This window comes from Vidua macroura, chromosome 5 (genome assembly GCF_024509145.1).
Source record: "Vidua macroura isolate BioBank_ID:100142 chromosome 5, ASM2450914v1, whole genome shotgun sequence".
Taxonomy (NCBI): domain Eukaryota; kingdom Metazoa; phylum Chordata; class Aves; order Passeriformes; family Viduidae; genus Vidua; species Vidua macroura.
Genome location: NC_071575.1, coordinates 36,698,549 through 36,725,243, shown reverse-complemented (window position 1 = coordinate 36,725,243; position 26,695 = coordinate 36,698,549). Strand labels below are relative to the sequence as shown.

The 26,695-nt window shown below is 40.8% G+C and overlaps 1 protein-coding gene and 1 long non-coding RNA gene across 5 annotated transcripts in view; one reads left to right on the top strand and one right to left on the bottom strand.

Annotated features, from left to right (window-relative positions):
* Positions 1-9,905, bottom strand: part of NAP1L1 (nucleosome assembly protein 1 like 1) — a 28,687-nt gene extending 18,782 nt beyond the window's left edge. For 2 of the 4 annotated variants that reach the window (XM_053977760.1, XM_053977759.1), the window contains exon 1: positions 9,773-9,903. The gene's annotated coding sequence lies outside the window, so the exon portion shown is untranslated. Of the gene's footprint in view, positions 1-9,060; positions 9,122-9,772 lie in introns of those variants that run through there. The other 2 variants (XM_053977763.1, XM_053977762.1) reach the window with 2 other exon arrangements.
* A 128-nt stretch (positions 9,906-10,033) lies between these two features.
* LOC128807274 (uncharacterized) lies at positions 10,034-13,866 on the top strand. The gene is made up of 2 exons (XR_008437095.1): positions 10,034-11,779; positions 13,525-13,866. It is a non-coding gene; the product is annotated as an uncharacterized LOC128807274 (long non-coding RNA).
* Positions 13,867-26,695: the final 12,829 nt, after the last annotated feature.

Here is a 26,695-nt window from a genome sequence, read left to right as displayed (position 1 = left end):
TAAAACCTCTTTCATACAGGTACTTTAAGTCTGCCTGCCATCACAAGAAAGCACATTCATTATCAAAATGGAAAGGTTGGAAAACTTAATCCAGCACTACCTGACCCACTGTTTTGAGTGCATCCTGCAGAATTACTAAAAATTAGCAAAACCCCCCTAAAATTTAAAACTTATCAAAACTGTGTGACAATTCGCTATTTTCATTAGGCTTAAAGGACACTTGATCTTGTTAAACTGTCATGTTTTTCAAGAAATGGAGTTTGATACAAGCAGTGTTCAGATGTTCATCCTCAAGTAAGTCATTAGTGAGCTTTCAGTTTTCAAGGGTTATCGTTTCTTCACTAAGTGATTTTGCGTAAGTGAAGACAGAAATACAAACTCCAAGTGTTCAGTGCCTCCTAATCTTTCCTTTATCCACACAGAAACGAACCAGAATTTGCACAGAGGCACCAGCCATGTTACAGCTAGGACACAGGCTTTGGTGAGAAGCCTTTTTTTTTCTCAGATCAGCTTTACGCGTCCCAAGTAAGCACACCACTATTAGATTACCCGGACATCCGCTCGCCCTCAGGAAGACAGGTCACAGCGAGGTGAACTACAAGTCAGCTGAGGCAGCAAGACATTCCTGAGACACAGTTCCTCCAGCAAAACAACAGCATTTCTGTACAAGCCCCAAGGCTGGCAGGCTGACAACACATCTCAGCTGTTCAGCATCTCTGAGCATACCACAAACAGTACCCATACCCTCCTTTTCAGGAAACACCTCTTCCCCTTCTCTAGACAAATTGCTCACACAGGAGGACAGCTAGTTGTATTTAAAAAATCATCGGGATTACATCTGGTAAACTATTTGTAATGTGTGCAGAAACCAAAGGTGCCAGACAAATGACATCATACCAGCCAAGTTCAACTCTCACTAAAGACTGGGAAACTCAAGAGCAATGCTTTCACTAGAAGTTACTTCTAACTGATGTTCTTGCCTAGAATTCCAGGACAATTTGTAAGATTTCTCCTTACATAATCATCATTAAATACAGAAAACAAAAATTAAACTAGTGTAGACATCCATTAGCAAACACTCTTTGACTGCAGATGTTCAAATTGTCTGAGGTAGTTTGCTTGAAACCTCTAAGAGAGGTTTGTAACTTTAAAGACCTCAGATGCTCTGCATAGTGATCTTAAAGGTCTTTTCCAGCCTAAACAATTCTGTGAGAACTGAGTGAACTGTTTCAAAAGTGCACAGTACATGAGTTTCACACTTCAAATGTCTTGGTACTACAAACCCAAAAATGCATCACTCATTCCAAAACTGTTGGTAGAAGCTATGGTAGCAATCACTGGATAGGGAAATTGCTATGGGAGAGAAGATCATACAATTCAGTAGTAACTAAGAGAAAATTTAGCTCCTCTTCAAAAAGAAGCAATTGAATAATGCATCAGGTTAAAAATATAATTTTAAAAGGGAATAAAGCAGAAGAGCGATTGTTTCCTTTATACTTGTGAGATCAAATTCATGCATCCATTACCACTTAGCATGAAAACTGGTTATAAAACAAGGGGATATTGTACCTATTATTGTCCTGCGAGGAGACCTCATCACTCCCTGCTACAACCCAAAAGGAGGCTGCAGCTGGGTGGGGAGTGGTCTCTTCTCCCAGGTAAACAAGCAACAGGATGAGAGGAAATGGCCTCAAGCTATGCCAAGGCATGTTTAGATGGGATATTATGAAAACTTTCTTCACTGAAAAGGTTGTCAGGCATTGAAACAAGTAGCCTAGGGAAGTGCTGCAATCACCATCCCTGGAACACATCAAAAGATGTGTTGATGCGGCACTTGGGGACACAGTTCAGCAGTGAACACAGCAGTGCTGAGTTAACAGCTGGACTCAATCTTAGAGGAGAGGCCTTTTTCAACCTAAACAATTCCATGTTTCTATGATTAACACGGCAGATAAACATGGTAAACAAATTATATCATTCATCTTAGGGAAAAAATATGCCTTCTTAGGAAAGCTGAAGGTCCAAAAAAGAAAATCAATCTCAATCAAATGAGCAGCTAAATGCAGTGCTAGAACATCAAGATACCTCATCTGTGTGATGACTTTATCAGCCACTGAACTCTCCAGAGACAATACCTTTATTAGTCCCTCAAAGTTATTCTGTTAACAAAAGATTTCTAACTGTTAATGTAGGAACAAAAATTGACAAAATTTATTTAAATTTGCAAATCTAGAAGAGATAATTAAAACTGTCTGTCCAAATACAAGCACAGAATACAGGAGTATGATATAATAAAGAATACAATACTAATATAAAAGCTATTAAGTTCTGCTTAAAGAGACTAAGGAGCTAATGGTCAGTGGAAGCAAGGAATCCAGGTGCCTCAATACAGTAACAAGAAGGTGACACTGGACCCTTGCAGTAACTCAAATCCCTTCATTTTGACACAACTTACTGTGCTAGCACCACTCATCCACTATGTGCAAAAGACACACACAGTTAACAGCAGAAATGCTAATTGGCATGACAATATATAGGAATCTTCAGCAGACGCTAAAGTAAGGTGTCCTGACAAAGCAGAAAAGGGTAAGAAATTCAGACAAGAAGCAGCGTTTCACAAAACACACTCAGAACAACTTCTAGCTATGCACATGAACTTAAATATCTGAGATGGGAAGCACTCATACCGTCACATGAGAGATACATTCCTTTCATAAAGGGAACACCCAGTTTCTCTTCTGAATGATCTTCAAGTCAGAGAAAGTAAACCCTGCTGGAGAAGCTTATTGTAGCTCCTCAGCTATGCATAATCCTATATCCCCTTCCTTTCATCAATGTTTGAATGATAGTAAAGTTAAAGAATGTTCAAAGCATTTCTTTGTACACTGTTAGACCTTCAGTTACACAAGTCACAGCAGGGTCAAGAGAGAGGCTGTCACAAGCAAGTACCTTTTATAACACCTCATGGAAAGGGTTAGGCAAGTTTGAAGTTACTGTGAAACTGTACTGCTACACCTCACTTATGGTAATACAGCAAAATTCAGAATCTGACTGTAAAGAACAAATAAACATGATAAAAACACTAGCATGCTGAACCAAGCAACACAACACAATTGAAACTGCTCTTTCCCCTTCAAGTGATATTATTTTGCACTCCCTACTAACTCCTGAGGTAAAGGCGTCAACTACAGCCACTTGCCAATGCAACTACTTCACTAGTGCTTGCAGGACTCTGCACAATACATTTGCACATGTTACAGCATGAAAACACATTTTGCACCCTTTCAACTTAGAAGTGCTCTACACTTCTATGAGAATGGCAGTTGATGGGAAAAAGTCAAATTCTGCAAAACAAAATAGAGGGATAATATATATAAGTAGTATTATTACTCAGCTATTAGTAACTGCAGGATTTGTTTTCATTCATGTGGAAACCCATTGTAAGCTTTCCCTTGAATTAATTTTTCAATCAGGAAATGAGGATTGATTCAATCAACAAATACTTAATTCCTCTCTTTGTAGTATTTTTACTGCATTTTAGATAGTGCCTGTTTACTCTTTCAGCAGAAAAGAGCCTCCATACTGAGAAGGAGATGGACTACAGAATTACAAATTAAAATCAGGACTATTATCAAACTACATCTGCGTGCTTGTCAATGCTACTGACCTGAGCTCCATGATCATGTTCTAAAAATAGAGTAATAAGCACACAATATTGCCTTTGTTCTGAATGCCAAGATCCTGTAGCAGAAAACCTAACAATTTCTATTTAGAACAATCTTTCATTATTAGAGAAGTAACAAGTTTAAATCCAAACTTGGAAAAATTAACAAGGATATTTTTTTGTTTTTTTTTTAAACCACTACTCACTGTAGCTTTTTATGGTTTTACTTTCCATCATGGATAATGGAAAGAACAGCAGGCATCCTAGAGGGCTGAAATCAAAGTCTTCATGTGTAAAGAAATACTTGAAATTTCCTAAGACAGTGTTTCTCAATACAGTTCATGTTGGTACAGGTATTCAGTTTGTTAAAAAATAGCAAAGTAATAAAAAAAGAATTGTGTTTTAACAAAATTCTTCAGGTAGCAGGGTGCACTGTAACAGCTTAAAAAACCCCAAACTTGTGCATACCACAACATCAAACAATGGGAAAGAGAGCATTAATTGGTTGCCTAGATCACCACATAATCAAACATGACTATACTGGCAATTACACTGCTATCTGCAAAACTCACACGCTGCAGCATTTAAGTTTTTATCCAATTAGACTTCAAAAACATCTAAGCATCCTTATATGAAAAGAAAGTTACAAAATACTGAAACATATGTACAGGTTTCAGAAGTGTGCTCCTTGCTAGAACATATGATGAATGCAATTTTATATACATTGACTAACCAAGAAGCCACTGAAATTCCTAAAATGTACTTAGCAACTTCTTTGTTAGCTTCCATTCAGTATTTTTTCCATGGAAGCCAGGCCACTACTAGACTACCAACTTTAAAACACAGTTTTCAACTAACAAGTTAGTGTGCACAAAAAAAAAGAACACAACCACATTTTAAAACATTTTGGAGGCTATTGGGATGAGATGTTACAACTGGCAGTAAAGACCCACCAAAGAATGCCCACGGTTATGGTTTCAGCCAGTCACTTTCAAATGAATACAGGTGCACTTTAAAAAATATTTGTAAACATGTAGCAGGGCTACAGAGAACTTGATCCATGGAACTTGAGCACTGTTTACAAAGTTATCTTCAGAAATACTCTCTTGTGAATTTCACTCAATCTTGCCTTTGGCACCAACATAGAAGTATGTGATGCCTCCAAAACACTGAAGATGGTGGTAAAAGAATCAAGAGGCTGTGTCATGACGATCTCACCAGTTTCAAACATAGCAAGCATGTTTCTGATAAAGCCACCTTGCACACACAAGAACCAGCACAAAGCACCATACCAGTTCACACTTCAACATTCAAAGATGAGTTATTTCCAAAACTGTAGTATCACAACTTAACAACTCCTTAAAAGAGTGACTCAAGTGAGGCTAAATAAATAGTATTGAAATTTGAAGTAACACATAAAAAGATGCAATTCCAACTACTTTAGAATTCAAAAGGTCAAAAACCTGCTATGTAAAGACAAATATAATGGCATGCAGACCACTGAAGACTTCTACTCAACATGCAGAAGTGGCAAGATCTGAAATAAATGCATGGTGACTAAAACATACAATTACAAAATATGATCATCCTGTACTTCAGTAATGGATCCTTAATGAAAATATTGTATCCACTGCTCAACATTGAAGAAAGGAACTAGCTCAGTTAAGGGTCTAGCAACATGAATACCTGACCAACAGAAGCAGTTCACATTTTAGATCAATAGTATTTGAGAGGAGAGTAACAAGAAATGACACAAAAATACATACATAAACAAGAAGTTCAAAAATAACTGATTCAAACTTGGTTTCAATATGAACAGTTTTTTTCCATGTACCCTCTCTGTGCTCCTCAACTCTTCAATGTCTGTCATATTTTTATCTAAACCAAAACTTTCCCTCATGGGCAAGTCATCCCACAAGAAATCTGAAAGAACTGATTCTCCTTCCTTTGAAACACTGCATATTAAACAATACCTAAATAAAGTAGCAGATTGAACCAATCATAGTGCAGATGGTCAGAAAAGATAACAAGCATTTATGTTTCTATCCTGGGTCTTAGAAGTCATGGAGTTGTCCATTCCAGATTTCAGGCACCCATTTCGTCAAATCTCATAACAAGAATCCTCAACACTTGGTTAATTCTAGTATCTCTCATGTTTTGGGTGAAGTTTTCTTCATTTGTTTGTTATTTTGTAGTGATAGTTTTTTACAGAATAAATGTAAAATTGTCAATTGAATGCTTCAAAGCTACAGCTAAAGCCAAACCCCAGTTTTTGTATCTAAAATTTGTTTTCACCTTTTGAACATAAAAACCTACCAAGGAGCAACTGGTAGTACTTTGTTCTATAGTCCTCGATGACCAATTGAAACAGTTGATGTGCAAACTGTCTATTCATTATGGCAAGTTAAGATTTAAACTGAGACACATCAACACTTCAAGCCACATCTGTGCAGATGTACATTTAAGCACACAGCCCCCAAATGCATCTGTATTTTCCAGTACTAAAATCTGAACAGCTTTCCATCTAGGAAAGACCTGCAGTTTAACCTTTGACAAGTAGTTAGGATGCAGATAATGTCTTCATTTAAGCAGATGATACAAATTCATTTAAAAGATGAATCTTTCAAGAAAATACAACTTACTTCATATCTTAAATAATTTATATTTTTAAGTAATTCTAGAGTATCAAAGGTAAATGAGCAAACTTTTTAATTGACTGCAATTAAAGCTTTAACCTGCAATACGTGAAGTCCTCCTGAAAAATTAAGGTCAAAAGTTATGACTAAATACACAAGGCCACATCAGTAATTAGGATTTTTACTTCTGCATTAACTTTGCTGATTCAGAAAATAATATAATAATTTCGTGTAGGAAGCCCTCAAAGCCCTCACACGTTGCTTCTAAATAGTTTAATTTTTCAGAAGGTCATCAAATGAATCCCCAAGCAACTTCTGTGATGCCTTCCAGGCATGTCTGGTTTTCTAGACAAATACATTATGACACCAGACCTACTCTCCAGATTAACAATGTTGGGTGATGAGGAAATGCACTAACATATGAGCTGAGTGAGAATCAGCTAGATTGAATTAGCTTTAATTATAATCACTTTTGAACACTAAGTAATTTACAAATGAAAACTTGACCTATAAGCCTTAAACCCATCATCACAACCCTTCCTTGGATTAAACACATACTATGAAGTTCCACTCTATTATTTACTAGCCACCTCCCTGAGAAGAAGCTTGAAGGAATGCAGTTGCCCAGACCAGTTGAGAAGACTTCTCAGCTGTACTAAAATAAAACCAACATTAAAAAGTCTCGTTTCTGTCTGCAAAGTTCTGCCTTCTGTTTAAATGGCTATTAGTGCCTCACAAATACCAAAGCACTCCCAGCTCATGGAAAATCACAGAGCTTAAGTTGCACTGAATGTATATACAGACACAGAAAAACAGGCATTGAAAGAGCACCTGCATCTCCATTTTCTGTAACCTGTCCAATTCCTGCAGTTTCCTTTAGAATCAGGTCCTTAGCTAGAGATATGCCATGTTTGCAGCTGTTTCACAAGAACCTGAATATGAACTGTATTACAACTACATTAGTAAAAAGGTGAAGATATCAGAGACATGTTCATCATACCTGTTGTTCTACTGGAATAAACTGGCTTTCACCAAAGGATTGAACCAAAACTCAAAATAGAAGATGTCTTATTCCCCTCCTAAAATTTTTCACGATTGAAATTAATAGCCTCAAGCTATTTTCCTCCCTGAAAGAATACAATTTCTGCCATGATTAAGTCGAGCTCTTTGTGTTACCATTGCTTTAACTTTTAGGAGCCTAGTGAATAAACAGGGTTTTATCAAATGTACAGGGTAAGCCAAAGTTTCCTCATAGATGTGGAGTTCTGTATTAGAGGACACAGCCTCAGCCTGGAAGATCCAGGTCTCACTCAAGGTTGTGAAAACGCTGTTAACAAAGATTCATAACATCATGCCCACAGTGCCTTGGTTTCAGTTTCGCTTGTGCACATATGCTCAAAGCTAAGAAAAAAAAACACACCACCCTTTTGCAGGGTGTCCAGTAAGCAGGTCACCATAACAAGTCCCCCACCTGCTCCTAGGAATAGTTTCTGAGTGAGGTAGGGGGTAGATGATGCACAAGGATGGTGGGAGCATTACTGTGTATATGTAAACAGCGCTGCAGCAGATCTGGCACTTCTTGCAACATTGGGCTGGCAGCACAGATGCTGGACGGTACTGCTGCGTGCTTCCAACACTCACTTCCTAGCCTTGTCAAAGTCAGAGAAAGACCAGGAGCTCTGAAAAACACCACTCTACCACCTGTGCACAGGACCAACATTCTGCAATACTCAGTCCTCAGAAACCAAGAGTAAATTATAACCAAAACTTGTCACAAAGCACAGAAAAAGTGGAGGGCAATAAGACTGCTAACATGTATCACTCACAGGACAAAGTGAGACACACACACAAGCTCCGGTCAGTGGCCTGTTCTAAGCACTTCTATCAATGTTTCAGGTACCCAAAGCCTGAGCGGCTTCAACTTCTGTCTGGTATAGAAGCATCCAAGTCACTTAAATTTCCATGTATGTGTATTTTAAATGCTATCTTCCCCTAAGGATTCATATAATTTCTGGATTTACAAGAGACTGGAAACAACTCAGCTTGCTTCAATCAAAGTACAGTGCTTCTCTCATTCTTTAAAGAGTACCATTGTAAAATGGGGTCAGCAGGAAGGCTGCTAAAAAGCTACTAACATTTTTGTCAAGAACCACCTTCAGCAGTTCACAGCCTTAGGCCTTAACTCTTCCCTCAAGTTTAATTTCATGACTGTAATTAAAATTATCAGGCACTATCTCCTGCCTGATTAATGTAGCATCTACTAGCAGATGTTGAAATCCCAAGAGGTGCTGAGCAGAGGAGAGTATTTGTCATAGCACCATGCCCACTTCTCTTACCCGCCACAAATGAGTTAGAACATGAAATGCTAAGTGTATCTCAACAGGACTTGAAACATATACCTAACTGCAGAGAGCTTGGAGATAAAGTGTGGAAGGTGCTGCTGTATTATTACTACACCAGTTGTTTGAAAAAAGGTTTGCGGTTTTTTTCTGCAAGCAAATGCAGAATTATTAATTCAATATTGAAAATTTCACAAGTATTGGCAGTGTAAAGACCCTAAACAGTCAATATGGAACAGACAGAGTATGTTTTATACGTATATAGCTCTAGATGAATGCTGAACACAAGATAATATTTCCACTTGTAGTTACTAAATCCTCCAGGCAGTTTCTCAGCCTTCCTCGGGGACACTACTTAGGGTGATACCAGCTAACAGGCACCCAGAGAAGCGACATGTTGAACTCCCGGACACCACTCTACCCTGAGGCAGGACGCGGGAGCTGCCCGTCCGACGGCTGAATCTCTGGGTCCCCCTGCCAGCAGCACAGCACAATACACCCGCGCCGCGGCTCCGCACGGGAGCGGGAACAAGGCGCGGGAGGCGGCACAAGGCCACGGCGCGCTGCCATCCGCCGCTCCCCGCTCCGCCATGTGCGCACACACCGCGCGGGGGCCCCGCGCCGGACCGGCACCGAGCCCCTCCCGCGCCCTCCCCGCGGCCGGCCGGACGCTCACCCGCTCCTCCCCGCGCCGCTTTCCGGCCCCGCCACCCTCCCCGGTCCCCGGCCGCGCCGGGCGCGGCCCCGCTCGGGCGCCCACGTGTTGCGGAGTCGACCCGCCTCCCCCCAGCGTCGGCCACGCCACGGGCCCCGGCCTAGCGCGGCCCGGGCGCTCCGCGGGGCGCAGCGGAGGAACGCGCGGGAGGCGGCGAGCAGCGCTGCTCGCTGCGGGCCCGGGGGGGCGAGCAGCGGCGCAGCCGCCCCGCGGGCCGCGCGGGGGGGGGGGGGGTAAACCTGTGTGGCACGGGCACCGACGGCCCCCCGCGTCCCGCCAGCCCAGGGGCCCCGCTAGGCCGGGCCGGCATCCACGGCCTCCCCGCGAAGGGAGCGGGGGCCCAGCGCCCCCCGCCCGCCCCCCGTGCCCCCCACACCCCCAGCCCGGGGCGGCGGCGGCGGCCGCGCTCCGGCGGTACCTGCGCGGCCGGCGGGCGGCGGTGACTCAGGAGCAGCGAGGCGGAGGCGCCGCGCGGCCGGCGGTGAAAGGACCCGCGCTCCCGCCGCTCGCGCTCATATAGAATTAACGTCACCACGTAATCCCCCTCCCCCGCCGCCCGCGTCTCATGGCAACGCGTGCGCGCGCCCTCGCGCCGCCCGCCCGCCCCGGGAGCGCGCGCCGGCCGTTGGCCGAGGGCGGTTGGGCCCGAGCGGCGGCGCGCGCGGAGCCGCCCCCGCGGGCAGCCCGGGGCGCGCGCCCGCTCACGTACCGGCCGCCCGCGCGCCGAGGGGAATCTGCCCCACGGCGCGGGGCGCCCCGGCAGCCAAGCCGCCAGGTGCTGCCCGGCAGGAGCGGGGCGAGGGCCCGCCCGCCCGCCAGTCAGCGTGTGATGCTACCCCGACTGCTTCGGTGCTGCCGTAAGCCCGAACTCGAGAGTTTCTGAGGGCACCTGAGCATAAATAGAAGTTACTCGGACAGGTAAACTCCATTCACACAGGCCGCAGGTACCACAAAACAACAGTCACTACTAGCTTACCTTGAAAAACCAAGCTGAGCACCGTGGTGGTTCATCAGAGTTTCGACCATTTCTGCCTTGGCTGGTGTGAACGGCCAAAGGCAGCAACAGCTCCAACCCTCCCATTCTGACTTGCCGTACTTGCCTGCCAGAGACTTGGTTTCCTGCAAATGCCTGTCATGCCTGACTTTGAGCTCCGAGTAAAGCCGTTCCTAAAACGGATTCCTTTCTAGCGTTTCTCTCCATGCTCATAGTCTTGAGTAATAGCACGTGGCACACTTGGAGAAGACATCTGTGATCTACACTAAGCTTATAGAAATGTAAATGTCTTTGAGACTTCTAACTCCCCTACGCTGGAAGGAGCCAATGATTCCAAATACAATTAGGTGAGATGGCCAGGCACATGGTGTGATGGCATAAGAGCTGTTTGCTGAGGATATATTGCCAAATACTTAATGTGTATTCTTTGGAATTTACCAAATTCTTCCATCTATTTGTCTAAGCAATCTGCAGCCTGAATGTATCTATTTAAATAATGAAAATGACAACAGAAAGCAGAAGAAGAAAAAGTGGTGGATCTGCCAAGTATCTGCAACACATTCTATATTAAGAAGAAGGAAACTATAAAGGATTCTATTCCGTATGGTGCCACAGCAGCTTTGTTCCAGTGTTTGGTAGTAAAATCTCAGCCCCCAAAACCAGATGTCTTTGTGGCAAATAAATCCCATCTGCAAGACAGAAGTTTGTGGAGAGAACTTAAGGATGCTCTCCTATTCCCCAGCACACTGAATTTTTAAAGGTGGGCTTCTTTCTATCTATCATTCAATTTTAAATAGTTTGAGACCACAAAGCTGTAAGGAGGAAAGTGAAGGATCCGGGACAAGGATTGCACAGCATAGTCCAAGTGATAGGAAATAGGGAGAAACAGAGATGGAGATGCCACATGATTCTAAAATGAAAATACCTGTACCCCCACTTGCAGCCCTTTTAAAATTGTATTGGATACTAATGTCTTATTATCGAGGTGTTTGGTGCTTGGGAATATGTAGAGGGCAGAGATGTACAGAAGGCATTTGGTAAAAATGAGCAGTCGATTGCTATTATTGCAACAACAATTATCTGCCATTACAGGCGTTCCCTTTATTCAATCAGCTAAAGTGGCAATCAACTGTAAACAAGTGAGTCACAAGGCAGTGGCTCACCTTGCTTGTCTTTCTGAGATCTGCCAACTCGTGACATGCAGAACCCTGAGGTGACACCCAGTGACCCCTGTGAAGGGGTACAGAAGAAATGAGACATGCAGAAGCCAGCAGTGTGGATTAGAGAGCCTAAGGTAGTCAACAGCCACAGTTAAAGACTGGGCACAAGTCTAAGCATATCTAAGCTGGAAACGTACCTCTAGGTTGGAGGGAAATGCCTTTTCAACCAGAATTCAGAAATGTCTTTTGGAGGTTTAAATTAGTCAAGTAGGTGTCATGGTTGGACACTGGCGCAATGCCAGCGTCCCCATGAAAATGCACTTTCCTTAAATAAATGCTGTGAGATGTTATCAGGAACAGAGCAGAGCAGGACCAAGCTTAATAACAAAGGAAAAAAAACTTTATTAAACTACTACTAATACAGAAAACACATAAACTAAATCTAGGATGAAGACCTTTTAAACCACCCCTCTTCTTCCTAATTCTAAAAACACCCAGCCATGAAACATCACCCGGGATTCTTGATTAAATTACTACTCTTTAGGTAATTTATACTTAAACTATCAAGGGAGAGAGAAGTCTCTCTTGCACCACAGACCCCCCAGGAAACACAGCTGCCCCCCTGTGTTTCCCTGTCACACATGGCAACCGCCCGGAAAAAATCTGCCAGTGTGACACTCTCCATTCCATGTCACAGTGCTCTCACCACCGTGCATGGACAGACTGCTCATAGGGCTCCTTTAAGGATGCTTTGCCACAGACCCAAAGATACAACAGTTCAGTTTCTTATCTTGGGACTACAGTCCCCCTCATTTTCCCCTGGGGCCGAGGGGTCCAAAAACAGGACTCATCTTCTTCCCGAAGACAGAGGGTATCACCATTCCCTCTTCAGCTTTCTTCGTTTCTCACCATTTTTGTGCTGTTTGAAGCTGAAACAGGTCTCCCTGGGTCACCACTGCATCCCCCTAAAATGCAGTCTCTATTGCAGGAGATTTAGTTCAGTCCATGGCTAACAAGAAAAGTCCAGCTAAAAGCTACTTCATCATCTCCTCCTACCTAAATATTTCTTCTTCTAACATCTCAGGTCCCGGACTATCTCTCTTCCACTACAAATCAAGGAGGAGTAATACTTTTAAAAAGCCCTCATTTCTTGGAAAGGGTTAAACGTTCAGACTCCTTGGACGGCTGATATCTCGGTCCGGTGTTCCGCCTCCCACGCTGGGCACCATCCCCCCCCTTCTCCTTCTCCTCTGCCAGCAAATTTCCAGGTGCCGCCAGGCTCTCTGTCTCTTTCCCTCTTGGGGGGGGGGGAACAAAGGCATCTCCGCTCCTCTCCACCCTTCCATCCACAGGAGCTGGCTCGGTTCCAGACCCTCAGCCCCTCGGCCTACTCGGACAAGGCCGCGTGGCTTCCCCTCCCCCACCCAGCCCGTAGCTGGGCAGGGGAGCGTCTGCACTCTCTGACGACCGGAACCAAAAGAGAAAGTTCTCTTGGGAGTTCTTGCTTTTAACCCCCTGTGTTCTCAGAGGCGTGTCCATACTTTCAGTGGTCACTCCAGGTGCCAATATCCAAACCTGACCACTGATTGGTTTGACCCAACTTCCTGGAAAAAATTCACTTCCATGTCAAACCACGACACTTTACTCTTTGCCTTTGAGAACACACATTTCTAAAATTATTATCAAAATTACATTCAACACACTTTTACATAAAACAATAACTTACACTAACCCTCTACTTCTATATTGGCACTATAACTTAATACATGCTTTGCTCTTACTTTTTTTGATTTCATCTCACAGCTCTTATTTTATTTTTATCTTATCTTGCTTAGAATTTGATTCCCGGTCAGGGAACCAAAAATGTCATGGTTGGACACTGGCGCAATGCCAGCTTCCCCATGAAAATGCACTTTCCTTAAATAAATGCTGTGAGATGTTAATCAGTTAGACCACTGATTGGTTTAACCCAACTTCCTAGAAAAAATTCACTTCCATGTCAAACCACGACAGTAGGTCAGCCTCTTCTCATAAGACAAAATAAAACCAAAGTCCTTAACCAAGGGTTTTTCAGGAGTTTTTGAAGAACAAGTTAGGGAAACATTTTTCAATACGAAGAAGCTTCTGTGAACAGCTAGAAAGGGACAAGTGACAGGATGTAAGGACACCACTCCTGCTTCCACATGGCACCTGCCATCACAAATGTGTGGAAAGAGGAAACGACAAAGTTATTTCTTACCTGAATTGTATGCACATGCAAGCTTTATAGTTTGACTTGTTTTGCTGTCAAATGGTTCAACTTATCCTGACATTTGTACAGTCATGAAAATTACATAAAGAAACTTTTGTCAAACTTGAGTTTTAATGGCTGATATATTTTTCTTTGCTTTTTGTGTGTTTCCCATGAGCATGTTCTGTAACTTGTAGTTACAGTCTGGATAGCTGAAGTACTGCCTTGGAATTGCACAGAGCATCAAACTAATGCCATTTTTTGAATAATGGGAATAAAATCATCAGAGAATACCTTAGATATTGACATAGATATATTTTCCTTGTAAATGTGTGGAGTTTTTTTTAATATTACATCCTGATTTTTTTTAAAATACTCAGAACATGTGAGTAAGAAACACTCAGGTGTGGTCGCTGAGTACACAGACACACACCGTTTTCTCACAGCTGGGACAAAGAGTCTTGATAAGAGACACTAGGAGAACTGCCCTGTGGCATAGAAGCTGGGATGTGTCTTCTGGAGACAGTGACTTGAGGTCAAATTGCTGCTCCAAATCAGCATCAGGAGAGTCAGAATCAGGTCCCTCACATGCTAGTTGAGTGTCTTACACATGAGCTATACAATAGCAGGGAATCTGACCTCTCCCTCAGTGCCTAGCACTATCAGGAATGCTCCCTTTTGCATCCTGCCTCCCAGAGCTTGCATCACTGACTCAGTCGTTGCCTGTGGAGGGGGGCTCAAGCAGAGGCTGTGTCCAGAAGCCTGGAGGGTGCTCAGGAACAGAACACAGCTCTGGGTTTGTACATGGCCCTGAAGAAGGTCAAGCACTGATTCTGTTACAGGAGGCTAAACCAGTATTTCTGTAACATGCTGTTGCAACAGATGAGTTTGGCACTGAGATCCAGGCTCAGTCTTGCTAAGCACAGCATTCAGCGTGCTTGTGCTGCATTCAGGCTACAGCCAAGCTAAAGCAGCACTGCCTTAGCTTAGAAAAATATGTTGGTCATGAAGCTTAGTATGCTTACGTCGGATCAACAACTCCACTGTGGCAGGTGATTCATTGAACATTAAAGCTGCTTTCATTCTCTTTTGTTCTACTAGAAAAATGCAGAAGGTCCTTAGTACGGACATGGATGTGATTACCTGAACACCTAGACACCCCTTCAGACTAGTAGGCACAGGTTTGGCACCTAACAAAGGCTCAGTTTTACAGGATTCATGTCCTGCTCAGCACTGCAAACCTGTAATGTGTGAAAAGCTACAACTACACATTGTCTTCTGGTCATGGCAGATTTCCGAACAGCTCGCCCTGAGTGTTTTCCAAAGGACCAATTGCCCAAGGTTACCCTCTCCTGAAATCTGTTGGCAGATGTGAGCACTGAGTTACAGCAATGGATGATATGAGTGCTCCTTATGTACTTGTGTCTCTGGTAGCTGGCTGAACTACAATCACCATGGAAGTTATCATCAGTCACTGGAAATGAGAATGCTCACTGAACTATTTACAGAGCAAAAACTCCAAGTGTCACAAAGAAATGCCTTTTCCTCGGTACAATTTCAAACAGCACTGAAACCCTGTGCGGAACTACTACGTTTATCAGTACACACTGAAACCAGAGAATTCCTTTAAAAAGATGAGATTGCTTTCTTGTGGCTAAAAAGCAATCCTTTCAACTCTTACTGGATGATTATTCCAAATTAAATGGCTAGACAATGAATGACACAGCACAGAGCTGGTTCCTTTTTCCATGTGTTGTTTACTTTTTGGGGAGCTACTTGTTTTATAAAGGAAAACAACATCCCAGAATGCAAGTCATAGTTTAGAAACAGTGTCACAGGCAGCATAGAAAGTTCTGCTGAGCTAATACATGGCAAATCATGCAAATCCCCCTGTAGAGCTGAGTGAACAGCTCTCATAGGTTTCTGGTTTGCACTTACTTCTCCTTTTGTGAGATGAGTGCAAATTTTCCCTCTGGGAACACAGGAGTAGCAGCAAGCTAGAGAAATACAGTGTGTGTAACCTTTGACATACTGTAATAAAAGATAAAGAAAAATTACATCGTTTGAAAAAAAGTGAAATGCTTAAATAAGGCTATATACTTTTTGATACAATAAACCTTTAACATCTTTCATTTTTCAATTTTTTTTTTACTGTCCAGAGACTAAATTATGACTTTTCATTACATTAGAGGGATTGCTCATAGATACAGGTATCTACAAGGTATAAATGAAAATTAACAGAAAGAAAAATTAAAACAACCCGGACCTAGAGGAGAGATAGAGAAAATAGGGATATGGTGTGTAGTGAAAAACTGGAGCAAAAATTATTCAGGTGCCTTGAAAACAATGAAGAAATGTATGTACAATTACTTTAGAGGTAGTACAGAAGTTAAAATCTCAAGTGCAGCACACTTCATGTTTTTAGGGTCAGTTCTGGGGGCTAGCACTTACTGCAGGTTTGAATTTTTTTAAATATTGTACTTACTGTAAAATAATTTTATTGGGAAAAATCAACAGTGCTAACTGAAATGTCACTGTAGAATAGACTTTTTAAAGCAGCTGTATGTGAAAACTGATGAATTATTAGATCATTACATTAGAAAAAAAATTTATAATATATGTAAATTAGTTAAGTAATAAGGGGAAAAGAAGCTGTATCTCTTGTAGTGCCTGCGATTGGTGCTAATGTATCTAAAACTAAGACAGTATCTAATACTAACAGTAAAACTATGTCCAGAGGGGTTCTTGTTTCTAGTATTATTGGTCACTTCACTTGATAAAATAAATGCCCTGAAAATGGATAGTTATAGTCAAGGGGTTTGCTTTGGTCTCATAAGGATGTAAGTAATATATTGCTTAAAGGGTGTCCAGTATCTTATACATAAAAGAAGGAAGCTCATTCCCTTAAACTACTCTGGTTCTTTGACCTTCTCAGGTTTAATGGTTTGGAGTTGGGTTTGATTTGGTTTGGTTTTTACACAGTAAGAGAGTATACTAGCTATGCCAGAACTCTCTGTTGTTATTGAAGTGCCCACAGTAGCACCCATGGATATATATTCAGCCTCAAAGTGAGGGAGGAAATGGTTTGGAACCATATGAAAAAAATAGCATCCCAAATAAGGGGGAAAAAACAATGACCCATTCTTATGGGCAGAATTCCCTCCCTGCTTTGTCCCCCTCTTAAATCACAGATAGAGCAATTACAAATATTCCATTCAGATAATGTTCAATTGTTTAGTGTTATTCTTACTATTTCACTATCTCTTTATTAGTGTTAATTTCAATGTCTGGAATTGAAAATAATAATAAAGCCAAATCCTACATTTTATAATTAAAAATATCAAAATAAAACTTTGACAATTTTAGCATTTTTGTCTCATACTCACCTCAAGCTGAAACATTTGTTTGTCCTTTTGGACAAGCAATTTATTTTCAATGAATTGACAATTACAAATTTAATCTATGACCTTGATCTTTAAAATAAAAATTCTCAGCATCTCTAGTCAGAGCATGACCTGGCACAGTAGAGCTACTTCCTTCCCCTCTTATAGCCTGATTTCTTAGAAGATGATGAATCTTCAATGAGCACAGACATAGACACTACTTGCTTTGCTCAATGCATTTTTCTAAATCTCTGTTTTCTTCAGCAACATGAGCAAAACTTTTCTTTTTCCCCTGAAGGCAGGTGTCTTGGCACCATATAGCAGTAGAGAATACATGTGGAAAGAATTGTACCTACTCCAGTCAGCAAAAAAATTAAGGGTGCCTCAAAATTACAGTTCAAAACACAGCACTTGAAGTAGATTACATTCAAAGGCTGCTCAGCTGCATGGCAACAGCCACCTGAAGCATGTCAACGTAGGGATATGAACAAGCTTTATTAGGTAAATTTGTAAGAAATGGTCCATATTTAAAACTTTTGTATAAGGCTAATTTTCTCTCTTTGCTCCTGTACTGCTTCCTCTGTAGCTTTGGCTTGGGGCTAGAGCTGAGAGGGGTTAAAAGGAAAGGTAAGGACATTCCACTGAAGATCTTTGAGTTTGTGTCAATGGCTGCAGTATCTTGCATACAGATTCTTAAGACAGTCTGTCAGGGGCTGACACCCGTTCTGTCCCAGAGGGTGTCTGGAAGAGTTTGTACCAATGGGGTTTTCAGATGTTTAAATCCTGTTTACTGCAATAGCCAAAGCACACTTTTGACTGAAACCAGCAGTGCAGAACTGAAGGGGACCTTGAGCATATACACCCAAATAAGAAAGTGCTAAGATAACAACATTATGAGGGAAACTCTCACACTTTTCGTGGTAAAAGGCCTGCTCAGGGACCTACTTAGATGAATACCATAGAAGATAGACCTGCAGAGAAGAGAGGTCCAGGTGAGTTTATTGATTTTTCAAGGACTCCTTCCTTGAAGCTTAAGAGCAGTCCATCCTGATTGCAGAAAGCCAAACAAAGGTGGCAGGAGGTTTTCATGGACAATGAGCTCCTCAAAAAACACTGCCATATAGAGGAAGCATCACAAGAGGTGGGAGTAGAGATAGGTAACCTGTGAGGAATATAGAGATGCTGTCTGAACATGCAAGAATAGCATTAGAAAAGGCAAAGCCTACCAGGACTTGAATCTGTTAAGGGACATAAAAGGCCACCAGAAGGGCTTCTACAAGTGCCTCAGCAGGAAGGGCCCTGTGTTGAATAGGACAAACAAATGACACAAAAATGGCCAAGATGCACAATGCTGCCTTTGCTTCAATTTGCACAGATAAGATTTGCCTTCAGGAGTTCTAGGTTCCCGAAGACAGGGTGAAATTTTGGACCCAACAGGCTCCTGGGTTTCATCAGGTCTAGGGAGGTGTTCCTTCCCCTCTGGTCTGCCCTGGTGAGATGCATCAGTAGTGCTGATGCACTGTCCTGTCCTGAGTCCTGTCCTCGGCTCTTCAGTAAGACAATATACATACCAGCTCCGGAAAAGAGCTGTTCTGATTAGGAGACTGGGGCATCTGTCCTATGAGAAAAGGCTGAGAGAGCTGAGACTGTTTAGTCTTGAGAAGGGAAGGCTAACAGCAATTTTATCAATATTTATGCACACCTGCCTGGAGATAATAAAGAAGACAGAGCCAGACTATTCTCAGTGGTGCCCAGTGAAAAGACAACAGGCAACAGACACAAATTGAAATATGGTAAATCTCATTTAAACATAGAAGAAAACTTATTCACTCTAAAATTGAATGGCACAGGAGACCAGTTTGAATCCTTGGAGATACCCAAACCCCAACTGAGTACAACCCTCAGCAACCTGCTCTAGCTGTTCCTGCTTTGAGCAGGAGTTTAGACTAGATGACTATTCTGTGATTTTATGATATTTACATAAAAGCCTTGTTGTCATTTGATGTTCAAGGATGTTAGATGGAAAAGCTGGAAAAAAACCTCTCAGCTAAAGTTTTCATTATGAAAAATGCAGTGTAATACCTTTAGTTTAAAACCACCAGAACAGTAGCACAGCATGTCTAACATACACAGTGCTCACATGTCATCTGATTAATTCCAAAATGTCCATGAAAAAGGCAAATCAAAATTGTTCACTGTGGTTTGCATGACAGATTTGCCTAGGGAAAGAAAGCATTCATACTTGAGGAAGTGGAAGTTGGCTATATTCTGTTATTTATTAGGTCACTTTCTAGAAAGCCACCCTGAGTCCCAGTTATAAATATCACATTTTAGTGTTCTGCAGGAGAGCAGACTGCTTCTGCATCATTTGGCCTTATAATCTCTATACATTTCAAATCATATTTGTAGCCTAATTTAGGCTGTTTTCTTATAATATATACTGGTATTTAAAAGCTGATGGTACTGCTAAAACTGCCTTGACTTTTTTGCTTGTCATTCTGTTTTGTTGCTTTATTTTGATGCTTTTGCTTTTCATCTTTCTCTATCTCCCACTGCAATAAGCAGACTTGGGATTCTTAAGAACTCTGTGGTATTGCTACATCAGCTGAAAAAGGATGCAGGGCAGAAAAATAAAGGGAAGTTGCAAAGTATGAGAGAAGAGCAAAGGAGAGGAAGTTTGGTGAGTGAAGTAACCAAGTCTTTAAAAATAAGGTGGAATTAATACCACCTGACTTCAGGTGTTCTCAACTTCACTATATCTACTTTCATGTGTTGCAATAATAATGGAGAAAGATAAGCCTTCATACAGTATAATTCACCTGGGCTGTTTTAATTGTTGGAAGGTGGGAGGACTTATGCTCTAGAAATGCCTCTTTCTGACTGTTGAGAATACGAGGTCTAAAGGATGATCTCAAACATAAGTGTGTGCATTTAATGAATCCACATAAATTCTCTAGCATTATTTTCAACACCTAAAGTGAAGAACAGAAAGCTGCACATTAGAAGCAGTCTGAGCAGCTTGCACTGCCAAAGTTGAGTGCCCTAGAACACCTGGAACACAAATTGCCCAGGATATTTATTTTGCAAGATTAGTATTATTTTTCCTTTCTGTTTTGCACAGTGGTGTCTGGGTCTGAAATGCAGAGAGTATACATAAAGTCAGTAGGTTGTTTGGCTTGTGTTTGGATCTGTAAGCATAACACCTCTGCCCAATTTCACCTGGCTCCCTAAGTCCCTTTTCCTCAGGTGCACCAGAATTATTCTACTTTATGATGTAGGTGTGGGCAGATGTGCAAATATTATATGATGTGTTTTGGGGCAGATGTGGTGTTTGTCCTCAAGACACCTTTTCTTATTAATTTGCTGCTCCAGGAAGCAACCTATCTTAGTATTATTGCTGATGCCAGAAGGACACTAAAGATGGTCAAGATTCCTGGAAGGTCTAGATGATAGGCTAGAACTACTATGTGTATTTGTCCCTTGGGTGAACAAATCTGCATTGAGGTAGAAATACCTGTTTATGAAGCAGCATTTAAGCCTGGGGAGTTCATCCAAACAAGACACCATACAGGTAAAGAGGCAATCTGATGCAACAGTGAAGCTATGCAGAGAGAGAAGACAGAAAGCAGACTTGTTAATCTAAAAGTGCATCCGTTATGTAAACAACTTCTTGAAAAAACATCACTGTGGAATAGTTTTTTTATTGTTTTTTAGCTCAAAAGGAATAATAAATTATAGATAAAATAACAAAGAACTCAGAAGACATGGTGAAAAGAGCCTTTCTGCAAAATCCCTTAAGGGATTCTGAAAAAAAAGTTATCCCACATGTCAAAGGCCAGATTTCTTTGATTTCTTCTTAACAGCTGATCATCCAGTCATTAATTCACTGCTAATGCACAATGAAAAATAATATGATTACAACATAAATAATTTATAAGGATTAGCCATCACTGAAAATACAGACATAGTTAAAAAAGATTCCCACCTTTTATTTAGGAATGGACAAGCATAATTACATTTGTTCTGTAAAAATCAGGTGTCCTATATAAATTCAACAGTATACAATTAAATTTTATGACAAGTCTTAAGTAAATTCCAGAATTCAGAAATTTCTAGGGAAATTTGTCTGTTCACAAAGTAAATTTTACCTTGGAGTTCTTGTGATTTCTCTGCCAAACCAGTTTTACATTTAGGGTAACATATTGGTTTTAAATTATCCATAGCTACCCAAGTAGTGGAATTTCACATATCAATACATTATGTACCATAAAATATTAATATAAATATTTACTCCTATAAACTAGTACATTTTATTTATTGTGTAGTCCATCAGTAAAGCACTTTTTAAAAATATTGTTCCTTATTAGATATTCAGACATTAATATATTCATTAAAATGTCATGGTATTTAAAAATACCTTACATCTTACGTGGCATTTTATCACATTGAAGTGGAATTACTTGTATTAGAGGAATAGGAATACAATAATTAAGTAATTTGTAAATGGGATATAAATTCATAGGCAAGCAGCGCTCCAGATATTTATGAATGTCTAGCATGCTCAAAGCTCTATTTTTTTTTTAATGGTAAAATATGAGTTGATGAAATACTTCTTTGCAAATATATGCTCTTGACAATCAATGAACTGGAGGAATCCTGCTTCATTAAATTGATTGCTTACTCCAAAAATATCTCCATCTACAGCTCTTCCTCCCAGATCCCATGAGGCAGACGGCAGCAGCCAGCCACCCGAATGCTTTTCAGTCTCGCAGGATCTCATTAGATGCTGAGTATTCCAGCCATTCTTCTGTTCCTGCTGCCAAACAATCAATCTAATCCCAGTCCTACTGACTCCTTGTCCTGTGCCAAAATGGGCAGTATTGCTGTGCTGCCCTCTGAACTCAGCCTCTTGCATTACTCTTCATTTTGGTGTGTGTGGCCTGCAGGCAGCTCAAGTCTCCCTCCTGTGTGGTTCCTCTTGGTGCTGTACTGCAGCTCAGTGGGGTTTCTACCCCTGGCTCCTGGCTCCAGTTTTAGCCTTTGGTTTCTGTAATCAGTAACTGATAATTGTTATCTAAGATCTCACTAGCATTACACCTATTTGTTTCTGTACTCCCACCAAGGACTGAAAACATCTCCTAGGTGGTAGCTGGGAAAGCAGGTACAGCAAAGTGCAACTGCATGGACTTGAGGGTTCTGTAAGGAAAGATATACTAGTTTTTTAAACCATTAAAACAATAACTATTTTCTGTTTGAACTTTGCCACCTTAATAAAAGGCACTTTTGACATAGCTAAAATGAAAGAACAGTTTCAAAGGAAATAAGAATGTGTGGCCTCCTGAATTTTAATTCATTTGCTCCAGCTAATTAACTACTTGCACTGTCTATGTGTATAAGTATGCTCTTTACTCTCACTAGTTTACTTACCACTGTGGATTTTGGGGTTTTTGTTTGTTGTTTTTGTTGTGGGTTTTTTGTTTCGTTTTTGTTTGTTTTGGGGTTTGTTTGTTTGCTTGTTTTTTGTTTTGTTTTAGTTTTTTTTGCTGCCAGGTGTTCTAGGAAAAAAATTGAAGCAGATGCACTGATAGATGATTGCAGGCCTAATCTTCTTCGTGTATTACTCAGCAACAAAAATAATGAAGTTGGTTTATAGTCTGTGAAATGCTCACTTGTTGCTTTGGACTTAGATGGATATTGTCAAGACTGGTTGAAGTGTTTGAATAAGAGTCTGTACACTGCCAGAAATCTGTGGAAAAAAGCAAGTATTGAAAGTCCTGCATAGCCATTGGAAAAGGATTAAAAATCCCCCAGGATTAAGCAGCAGCAGCAGGAGAGAGCTACACATCTTTGCAGTGGTCCTTGAAAGTACTCCTATATAGATCCCAACCTGAACAGCTTGGCGTCTTTCAGCCATACCTACAGTTGCTTCTTGCTTTGATTTTTCATCCTGTTGGTGTGCAACTTTTGTTTAATGGGATTATTGCACTAGAACAGTATAATTGAAGTTATTTTCTTCCTTGGTATGAGCATGTGCATTCCATGTGCCTCATCTGCATTAGTCATGTTTGCTGGGAATATGCAGCCATTAAGTGGGTCACTTGGAGCTGGATGGCATGCCATCAACCACACACAGTCCTTCCCAGTTCCCTCCCACATGCTGCTTTGATGCATTTGCCCTCATGGGTAGGACAGAGCACTTTGTACTCTGCTCCAGTGTTCCTGAGAACAGAGAGACATTATTCTGTACTATTTCTTATCTTGACAAATTAGTTTCTTCCTCCTGGAAACAGACATTTCTGCTTGCAACCCCACAAACTGCAGCTTGATGCTCCTTCTCATTCTGTTCCCTCATCTTTTCCACAGGAGCCTGGAGCACTTCAGAAGTCCCTCCGGTAGGCACATGGCTACTAATGGCCACTGTGTAATTCTAGGGGAAAATCTTAGATTTGCCGGCTGTGTATCCCTTTCTTAACTTCATGGTTGTGGCATACATTTAGAACACTTTTCAAGGCTCTAGAGGTTCCATTTGATCTGTGTGTTGCATTCAGAATAATCCCTGTCAAGCACAGGTGGCATTTTGCAGGTGCCATAAATGAAATGTAGAGTTGCAAAAAACAAAAAAAATGCAAATTCTAATTTAAAGTATCTCTTATAAAGCACCAAAGACATTTTATGTAGGAAGAATGTAATTTTGAAATGATTTTGCAAAGGGAAGAGATGAGGTAGCTGGGAAAATGAGGCTACTTACTTGTTCTTGCTTCCTCTTTGCCCTATCATTCCTTATCCTGCAGTTCACCAACAAGAGGTGACCCCTAGGGCAGGTCTTTTCCATTCCCCACAGAGTCAATCTGAGAGGCAGGAGCTCCCCTATGCAGAACAGTCATTTCATTAAGACCCCATCCAGCCCAGAGCCTTCAGCAGAGCAAAACCATTAAGAGCATCAGCCTGAGCATCTAGCAAGGATTTCCTGGATTACAGCTCAGGCTGGTTTTACATCAAAGATAGTAGATGAACCTAAAGATTAAGATTTTCCTCTGCTTCTGGTGGATCTTACTGGAGGCCATGCAAGCACTGTAAAGGGCCTAACCAGGTAGGATTGCTCATCCTGAAGGGTGAAGACAGACATGTACAGGGAATGTGTAGTCACCACCCCTCTTTGATGGCTTGTACATTTGACAGATAAAGTAATACACAGAACAAAGATAATCTCAGGTCCCTAAATTACCAGACTACATGGAACTTCAAAAGATAAGCACAGATTGCAGGATTTTAATGGCCAGGAATCTACTTGCAGTCACAGTATCATAAAAGACAATTCCATTTATAAAGGATGGTCAGGCCTTATAAGGAGACAAACTCCATTCTTTGCTCAGCACATGGTGTAAAAGGATCAAAAAGAGGCAAAAATACTATGAGTAAGAAATGAGTAAGAAATTTCTGACTCTGCTGACGTCATCAATGCACTCATTAGCACCTTTTCAGTTATTAATTGCTGTGGCTGCTGCTGTTATTACTGATCCATATTAATCCTCCAAGGAAGATGAGATAACAACACCAAGTCAAGATGACCTTGTCTTTCCACATGCTACTGCTGGTCAGGAATTTTCCAGTGAAACAGCTGTTCACTGGAAAGTGTGAATTTTCAAAAAATATTTGTTTTTGTTGGAAATAAACACATTTCATTGATTTCTGTTGGGAAAGTGGTTTTTGAGCTGACATGGCCTTTCTACAGCTGATATTTATGAAGAGGGCTTTTCCTGAGGACGTTCAATAAGTAGGCTCTCTTTCTTCCTGGCAATTCAGAAAGTGAATGAGAGGAAACTGAAGAACACCTAGCACAGACTGCATTCTAGGCTGGCCTCCCTTCAAGACCAATTTTGCTTACACAGGCTTCACACAATATAGCAGATTAAAAAAAATCCCAAACCTTAACAAAACAATAGGGAAGTGATATCAACCTTTGTTATTTTCCTCATGAGTGCTTCAGACATTCTGTAAGCGTCACAGCTGTGTGAGAAGGAAACATCAGAGATTAACCTTCAGACACCATCAGTTCAACCAAATATTGAATTAAATCTGTTGTATTCTGAAAGAAATAGACTCTTCTTTTTTAATATACTTTAAAATTATTCAATTTATTTTTAATCTATTTTAAAATACAGCTGTGTCATTTGGTTCAATATCTTCTTCCTGAAGTCCAACCAAGCTCCAGTAAACCTAGGAACAATACATAGATCTGTGTGCATTAAAATGCTTTATAGTATTTTAGTATAATTATAGGATTTTTGCCTTTCCTTTTCTTTTTTCCATACTCCTGCATGGTTCAGTGCTCTTTCTGTGTATTTAGCTGGGTAGTGGTTCTGAGCAACAAAGAATTATAAGTATGTGATTAATGGTTATATTGAAATGAACACATTTATCCAGTTGGGTAAGTCTGCTGGAAGCCGACAGATCCAAGAAGATATTAACTCAGGCTTTGTTATCATCAAAGTTTTTATTCATCTTTGCATGTGAGATGAGTAGTGGTCTTTAGAAGGTTCCAGAGAAACCAAAAAGTTGTTCTTTTTACTGTGAGAAGCAAAGGTCAGGAACAGCAAGTAAATGGACAGTGTGTGCGTTACAAGGTCAGAGTAGAGTCAGGCAAAAAATTGCTAGAAAGGGGAATGAATGGGATAGTAGATTCATGAAAGAAGAAGAAGATAGAAGGAAAACCAGAATAGAAAATGAGTGAAGATAAATAGAGAAGGCTGAAATCTGGTTTTATAGACTGAAAGATGTAAGACATCATAATTTTTATTAATTGTTATTACTTTTTAATTGTTTTTATAATTATTAATTATTAAATAATATTAATTATTTAATTATTATTTTTATTATTATTACTATGATTGCTAATGTTTCCTTTTCTTTAGCAATAATAGTACTAACAGAAATGTGAGGAGTTAGGACAAAAATCCCATAAAAATTGCAAAAGGCTCTTAAAGAGGGACAGAAATCTGCGTAAGTGTTAATCAGTTTGTTTGTTGGGTAAAGTTTCTCCCACTTTATATTCAAAAATTAGTGGAAAGTCAATATTTCTGCAGCAACCTGGAGGCAGGTGTCTTGAATGAAATAGAACTAGGGCTGATCAAATGAATGTGAGAATTCTTCAAAAAAGAGTTGCTTGCTCAGAGAAGGAAACCACTCAAGGTGTTAATTTTTCTGAAAATGTTTAATTTCCATTCCCAAGTCAGTAGCAGAGATGCTCAGGAGAGGATGCTCACATGCCAAAACTCTCCCTTTGCTCTCCAGAGTAGCATGGTTCTTAGGGAAAGGGTGTTCATGGCCTGAAAAATCTCCCAACCCAAAGCCACAGAGATGCTTGCAGGTTGGTCTGGAGTGGATTGCCTCCCAGGCACATCAAGAGACAGTGAAAGGACTGAGCTCAAGGCAAAAACTTGCATTTTGTATTTTTTGGAGGAGGAGGAGAAGATGCGTTGTCCTCATTTTGAATTTAGATATTTTTTAGAATGTCATTTTAATTTCATTTTATTTAAATAAATGAATTTTAAATTAAATAGACAATGACATGAAC